The sequence below is a fragment of the Pinus tabuliformis genome, chromosome 5_2, assembly GCF_031772625.1.
Source record: "Pinus tabuliformis cultivar Carrire ecotype Pingquan chromosome 5_2, CPIR1, whole genome shotgun sequence".
In the NCBI taxonomy this organism is placed as follows: Eukaryota; Viridiplantae; Streptophyta; class Pinopsida; order Pinales; family Pinaceae; genus Pinus; species Pinus tabuliformis.
The window spans coordinates 187,241,754-187,250,493 of NC_142306.1; positions in this window are offsets into that span (position 1 = coordinate 187,241,754).

Below are 8,740 nucleotides of genomic sequence, written 5' to 3' on the forward strand. Positions count from 1 at the left end.
TTTGATTCCTGTGATGACAGTTTGGCCCATAACCAAAATTGTAATCTACCATTGGGAGGCCATGTGGCTGCCCTCCATTGGCCCACGTGGCTTCCACCCATTGGACCACATCAACACACATTCAACCAATCAAATCACAACAGAATTCGACCAATGCAGTGAGGCCACTTGGTAGCCTTCCATTGGCCCAATAAACACAGTCAACATGTCCAGTCACCTGCCCAATCAACATGCCAACTACCCAGTCAATGTACCTGTGATCAGAAAGCGATATTGGGAGCATACTATATCAGTTTTGAGTGATTCAAGTTGCGTTGGATTTAGATCGATGAGCTCTTCGATTTGGCATTGGTTTCAAGACTTTATGAGATATTTCATTTTTTAGCTTAAAATTGATCACCTGATCAACTTTTGTAGGTTTGATAATATTTATTTGAATTTATTCTAAGTAATGGTTGGCTACACCTATTTTTACAAATTTTTAGCCCATATATGTACATATATTCCAAAAGTATTATCATAATAATTTAACACTATGCATCAAACCAATTGATTGGATTATTAGTTATAGACATTTGATATGAACCAACTCAAATCACTTTGTATCTTCTATAATTTGGTGAATGAAGAATTGTTGAAATTCTTGTTTGAATTGTCTGAGTTGCAATTTTGAGTATTTTGGTAGATTCAATGCCCCAAAATTAGTCCAAGATCATAGTTCATAAGTGATAAAATCACATTTTTGCATTGAAATAAAATTTTTGACTAGATTTTGATTAGATTGGGAAGAAATAACTATCAGGATAATAAGGAAAAATAATAACCCCATTTCCCACACTTCAATTACACTTGTCTCCTTATTACCATATGATACATTAATATATGTGATGCATGGTTATATAATTAGCTGCATTGGTCTTCTATTGGCATAAGGACATATTCACATCGTATGAATTGAGGCTGCACAATGTTCTTTGGTGATGGCATGTATATGTTTAAATTTTGAAAATGGGATGTTAAGGAAAAGTTAGTTGTGTATTCTTAGATAGCCGATATGTTGGTAAAATAGAGATGGAAAATATATAAATAATAATTGTGTTATTTACTTGCTTAACCACAAGTTGGAACTTAGTTTAACAATGTTGCAATATTAGAGTAATTTTTTTCACATTTAGTATTTATGTTCATGATATGGATAGGCCATAGACCCACCATATAGGGATCATCTAGTATCAAAGCTCAAGTTCAATAATATTTGGAGAAACTTGTATGGTAAAAACTCAACGAATATTGAAGCAATGGATATACATTGTTATTATGCCATGTAAAGAAGTAGAGGACCAATAACAGCAAGGAGTATTCATGAAGAATATGATAGGGAAGATTTGGAAGTTAGATTTACTCAATTGAAGCAGAGCATTATTGCGCTAATAGATTTGATAACATAGTCATTGGTAATGAAGGGTAAGGATGATCCAGGTGTATATTGGTGGCCACTCGCCTATTCCACTTGGACCCCCACCATTGTTTCTTTCAATTTTTCAGTTTCCTTATTTGTAGCACAATTTACTATTTTTGGCAGTTTTTGGGTCTTGAACTTCAGGAGTCGTTTTGAGGCCCTAGACGACGATTTTTTGGGAAAACTGGGATCAACATAGGTTTTGGACCAATGTTAGCCATTCAAAAGTTGTAGTCCTCAGATAGATCTTTCTAACAAGGTATTGTGCACATCAAACAGAGATCATATTCCAAAGTTACGACCCTGGGAAGTTAATGTACCAATTTACCCAAACGAGGCCCATAGTTTGGCGCTTCATCTCCTAGGGTTAGGTTTTTGGATGTTTAGAGTTTCCATTGTTTCTCAATAATAAATAGGCCTTCGAGCCTCATTGTAACATAGTTCAGAGGCATATAGCTGCCACATCTCTTCTCAGAGATAAGCTACCATCGCCAGAGCTAGTCTTATTTCCATTATGTTTGTAAGCATATTTTAGCATTTGATATTAATGAAATGAAGTGTTATTTCCACTGCATATATGTATTTATTGTTATATATATAATTTGTTGCATTCCTGTTTTAATCCAGATCAGTGGTATCCGAGCAGTCTACTCTTTCTCTGTTTTTCTTTCCGTGTCCCCAATGAGATTGAGATATAAGGAGTTAGGGCTCGATCTGGTTGAACCTTTGCAAGATCAGCCTTGCAAACCCTGAAGACCACCCATGGGGGAATAAAAGAAAGATGAGGGAGTAGAAGATCCTATCAAAATATTACTCGAGGAGCCCTCGAGAAACAAAGGAACACGATGATCGATAACTTTGCCTAGATCCTTCAACGGTTGCCCACCGGCGGCGCATCCACATCCAGCAGCCACTCTGGAGGCTCCACTCCTTTTAAGGTATAAGTAAACTTTGACATTCCCATATTTGAGGGCCAAATAGATGCAAACGTCGTAGATAAATGGTTAAATATGATAAAAGGACATTTTTCTGTACATGATTTTTCCAGTCGGGAAAAGATTACTTTTTCTCTTCTCAAAGCTGACCCCCACGTCAAGGACTAGTGAGAAACCTACTGTGAGTAGAAGGATGAAAGTACGACCTCACTGTTTTCAGCCGCACTCACTTGGAATTTTTTTTGGGACACAATCAAGGAGCAGTACTACCTTGTTGGGAGCTATGAGGATAAATAAATAAAGTGGACCACACTGCAGCAGGGAAGGGACCAAGATGTGTCGAAGTTTAGCAATTTTTTCATACCCTTCACACAAAGTTGGGTACCAAGGATTCTGAGAAACATTTGGTACTCAAGTACCATGGTTGCCTACACAAGTGCATCCAATATGAGATGGAGTTCTTGGACATATCCTCACTTGGCACGACATACCGATACGCTGTTAATATCGAGCAAAAGTTTAAATAGAAGAAGCGAGACTTTGGATATGCAAATCGGAAGCAAGGGAAAGGTGCCCCCAAACTGCAAAACAAAGGAAAAAGACAAGGTGGGGTGGCCTAGGACACCCGTTAAATCCGCAAGCAAAGAATAACACCGCGAAACCGAAGAAGGGCACCGGAAAGTGGTGTGAGTTCCATAAGAGCTCCACTCACAACACAAGTGAGTGTCAAGCCAAGCAATCACTGGTGGCTGAGCTGAAGGCTTCAGAATCAGATGCATGTTCTGACTCTAAGTCAGAACCCGACAAGGGGAATGACAAAGGAAATCAGATTATCGATGTGGAGCCCAACGCCACCATTGCCACCACAAAGATCCAGAAGGAGGAACCTAAAGATCAAGAGGAGGAGCACCTCTTCCACTCCCAGATGTGGGTAAAGGGTTCCCCGCTACAGTTCATTGTTGATAGCGAGAGCCAAAAGAACCTAATTTCAGCAGAGGTCATGAAGCGATTGGGCTTACCGACCACATCACACCCACAACCGTACACCATCGGGTGGCTTCACCAAGGACAGGATCTTCACGTGAGCTAGTAGTGCGCCTTCCATACAACATCAAGCCCTCCACTGATGAGGTATTGTGTGACGTTGCTCCCCTTGATGTTTGTGATGCATTATTAGGCCAACCATACTTGTGGAAGCATCATGTTGTGTATGAGTAAATGCCTCGCGTTGTTATTTCTACCTTGGGAAATAAGTTGTATAGGATACCAAAGGTAGAACTGCCTATCGCCATCTCCTTGGTTACTGCAAAGAAATATAGAAAGCTCATTTCAAAAATTGGGAAATTTGTTTTCCTAATGATACGCCCTCAGGGAAGGAAGAAGACGGTAGCCATGACCTCTAGAGTGGGCCCCTCCGCACGAAAACAAAAGATGGACAAGGTCGCGGAGGAGTATGAGGACATCTTCACCTCCCCTTGTTACAAATCCATTTGGGCACATCAAGTCCCAACATCCAGATCAGTGTTTTAGGGCTCATCAAACCCTAAATTTAGTTGCTTCATGCCTAAACAAGTCAACCCTTTGAATGCCTCCTTCCGAGACAGTTTCATGAGTTGAAGACATCCAAAAATAGCCTCTAGAGGGACCAGTGTAGGTAAGCCCTTATGAAGGTGTGCTGCAGAGCAGTTAATTCCACTGCCAGGGTGCTCTGTAGAGCACTTAGGCTTCCTTTCACCTGCGTTATGCGAGAATGAGAAAAATTCACATAGGGTTTGGTGAATATTCTTATATTTTGGAGTCATCTAGAAGGTTCCCTCACTTATCAACTCCTATGAGCTCGAAAATGGATGAGGAATGAGTTAAGGTGCATCTTATCCTCTCATCCCTTCCTCCATGGAACTAATTCTAAGTATGGAAGGCCATTCAATGCCACCATTAATGAGAAAACCTCCTTCATCTTCCTATAAATTGACCACTCATCTAAGTGATCAGGGGCTAGATTATGTTGAATTGCAAGGAGATAATGTTGCTATGAGATTTGGCTTTGAAGCAGGTATTATAATGCTACAAGTTTTTCATGCTTTTGATGTGACATGGATGGGATCCAAGCTAGAGGAATGGCTTTGAATCAGACACCAATGGTTGTAATTCCTTCTTCTATCTAATAAAGTGTTTGGACCTTTTTCCCATATGTTTGTATTGTTTCATAATGCTTATGTGTGTGAATTGTATCTGATTCCTTTCACTTATATTCAATAGATCGCATGCTTTGATCGGTTTTTATCTTTTGTTGTGTTTACAGGGTACTTATCAAGTGGATTAAGTACGGGAAGGAGCAACGGAATCGATAGAAGGGAGACGAGAGGAAAGCGAAACTACAGATAGGCCTTCTATCTTCTCATCTTATCTATTGCTTATAGGAAAAGTCTAAAACACTTTAAACTGTTGTTCTAGATACAACTGCTTATCTAGGGAATTAGTATTTATCCGTAGATGCTAAATTCTCCAAAAATAATTGGTGACTCCGCTGGGGATCGAACCCAGAATCTCTGGTTTCTCACGTGGACAGTTCCTGTTCTTGTGTCAACCTTGTTAAAAAATGAAACAAGGAATATGAGGATAGTTCTTGGTCTTGTGTCAACCTCGTTAAAAAATGAAACAAGGGTATGAGGATGGTTCTTTTACTGTGTCAACCTTGGTAAAAAATGAAACATCTGCCATGAGGAGAGTTCCTTGTCTTGTGTCAACCTCGTTAAAAAATGAAACCAAGGAATACGAGGATAGTTCCTGGTCTTGTGTCAACCTCGTTAAACATGAAACAAAGGGTATGAGGATAGTTCCTCATCTTGTGTCAACCTCGTTAAAAAATGAAACCAAGGATATGAGGATATTTCCTTGTCTTGTGTCAACCTCGTTAAAAACTGAAATTGAGGATAGTTCTTGGTCTTGTGTCAACCTCGTTAAAAAATGAAACAAGGAATATGAGGATAGTTCTTTTACTGTGTCAACCTCATTAAAAAAATGAAACATCTCATGAGGATAGTTCCTTGTCTTGTGTCAAGCTCGTTAAAAAATGAAACAAGGAATCTGAGCAGAGTTCCTTGTCTTGTGTCAAGCTCATTAAAAAATGAAACAAGGTCCCAAGTTCCAAGTCGAGTCTTTGATTAGATCTCATAAAATCCCAGTCGAGTCTTTCACTTGATCTCGTAAAAGAACCTTCATTCCATCCACCTGATAGCCACGAGTAGTCTACTTAGGTGAATGTAATGAAGCTTGGGGGGCATGCACCTAGTGGTAAAGTTAAGTTTCCTTGTAGGTTATGTGAAGGGAATCACCCCATTCACCTTTGTCCCTATCTGGATGAAGCCAAAAAGGTGTTGGATAACTGTCCTGCTTCACCGCAGCGACTTCCATCTAGTTACAAGAGACTCTACCTTTCATCATGCTGGGGGCATGTGAATTGAATCCAAGCATAGTTTTTCGTTTCAAGCTTGTGTAAACACGAAACTGAATCTAAGCATCTTTTATCCTTTCAAGCTTGTGTAAACATGAAACTGAATCCAAGCATAGTTTTTCGTTTCAAGCTTTTGTAAACATGAAACTGAATCTAAGCATAGTTTCCCATGGTTCAAGCTTGTGTAAAAATGAAGCCATCTCCATTTTAACCCTCGTGATTTCCATTCTATCAGCCTCTTTCGTCATATGAGCCTTGGTTGTTTTCATCCCATCACCACCATCCCTTTGGCCAATCATATGCTTTCACTTGGTTGTTTTACCCTTTTTGAGGAATAGTTGCAATGAGTGGTCTTATTAGCCAGCGTCTTCACATAAATCAACATTTTTTGAGAAGTTCCAACATCACCAGAACCAGTTGCTATCCTAGACACCACTTGCTCCTCAAAGTGGAGTCTTCTTTAAGCTCTTTTCAGATTCTCTAAATATGAAAATATTGTCGAGCGCTTGCCCTTTCCAGCTCGTTAACGGATTGGAAACGATATCTCTCCTATATTATTTTATGCTTTTTCAGGCTTGAGAGATTAATTTACGAAAAAGAACTTGTGGAGTTTTTTTTTTGGCCCTTTTCGAACTCTCTAAACATGAAAAGGACCAAGTTATATTTGTTGTTAAACTCGTTAAAAACATCAAATAGCGACAAACTTGTCCATCTAGACAAGACCAAGTTTCACCTTTGCTAGACTCGTTAAAACATCAAATAGCAATGGATTCGCCTGAAGGGTGAAATTATACAACAAGCATATGTTATCCTCCTCAAGCTTGATAAAAATAAAGAGGTACTAGTCAGCAATGACTGTGGAAAATGGGAAAAGGAGAAAACCACTTTATGGTAGCAGGTCACTCTTGAACATGACACTTTCACTCCATCACCGTGACTATTTGGGTTGGGTTATTAGCTTGATGGTTATCACACCATTGGTCTATCATACCATCCATCACTTTGTTTTGGGTTAATGCTACCAATTCACTTTAGTGTTGCCGACATGTTCAAGAGAAGTCATTCAGTCAAAATTCATCTTTTGCAATACCATAAACCTTCATTTTCATGACCATCATTCCTGAACCTTATGTCGTTAGTCAAATTCCATCTCTAAAATCAATACACTCGTTTTGTGTCGTTGATGTGGGATACATCAAGGCCCTCCTGCAACGAGTCACTTCTTGTCGACATCAACACATTATCCAAGGCGTTGACTTAGAAACACCCATTTAGTACCTTGAGGCTTGCATGCATTAATGGCAGGTTTCTCACTTCCGGTGATAGGCATACATCAATGGCCTTCAACTAAAAGACTTTGTATGATGTTCGACATCAAATCATCCATTCACACCATGCAAAATGTACTGTAGTACCTTTAGGATCATTATCATTATTAGTGATTTCTCTCGCATCTGTTAACAACTTACATCATTGGCTGGTAATCAGATGGTGTCTTCCCATGTTCGACTTCAGATCACATATTCACATGGTTAGACTTGTACTTGAGCGAACGGTTGAACGAGATTGAATACCCTGGATCTAGTTTCATCCATCCAGTATGCGATTTTAGGAGTACTAAATCATATGTACAATGGCTTTACATTGATGGTCATTCTGATCATGGGTCTATATCTGTAGACGACTGTTTATGTACATGTAATGAAAGTTTATAAGCTGAGCATGGGTATGCCTTCCCTCAACAATTCATGTAAAATCAAATATCATGATATATGTATTGTAATTGATGTAGGTCACCTTCCACTTTGATACCTCCTCATCACATCGTAAAGCATTTCATTCGACATTGGCATTTTTTCGACTTCACGCTTTATGGGGACGCTGTTATAGATCCATTTGGGCACATCAAATCCCAACATCCAGAGTAGTGTTTTAGGGCTCATCAAACCCTAAATTCAGTTGCTTTAGGCCCTAAACAAGTCACCCTTTTGAATGCCTCCTTCCTAGACAGTTTCATGACTTGAAGACATCCAAGAATAGCCTCTAGAGGGACCAGTGCAGGTAAGCCCTTATGAAGGTGCGTTGCAGAGCAGTTAAGTCCACTACCAGGGTGCTCTGTAGAGCACTTAGGCTTCCTTTCACCTACGCTGGGCGAGAATGAGAAAAATTCACACAGGGTTTGGGGAATATTCTTATCTTTTGGAGTCATCTAGAAGGTTCCCTCACTTATCAACTCCTATGAGCTTGAAAATGGATGAGGAATGAGTTAAGGTGCATCCTATCCTCTCATCCCTTTCTCCATGGAACTAATTCTAAATATGGAAGGCCATTCAATGCCACCATTAATAACAAAACCTTCTTCATCTTCCTATAAATTGACCACTCATCTAAGTGATCAGGGGCTAGATTATGTTGAATTGCAAGGAGATAATGCTACTATGAGATTTGGATTTGAAGCAATTATTGTAATGCTACAAGTTTGTCATGCTTTTGATGTGATGTGGATGGGATCCAAGCTGGAGGAATGACTTTGAATCAGACACCAATGGTTGTAATTCCTTCTTCTATCTAATAAAGTGTTTGAACCTTTTTCCCATATGTTTGTATTGTTTCATAATGCTTATGTGTGTGAATTGTATCTGATTCCTTTCACTTATATTTAATAGATCGTATGCTTTGATCAGTTTTTGTCTTCTGTTGTGTTTACAGGGTACTTCTCAAGCGGATTAAGTACAAGAAGGAGCGACGAAATCAATACAAGGGAGACGAGAGGAAAACAAAACTACAGGTAGGCCTTCTATCTTCTCATCTTATCTATTGCTTATAGGAAAAGTCTAAAACACTTTAAACTATTGTTCTATATATAACTACTTATCTAGGGAATTAGTATTT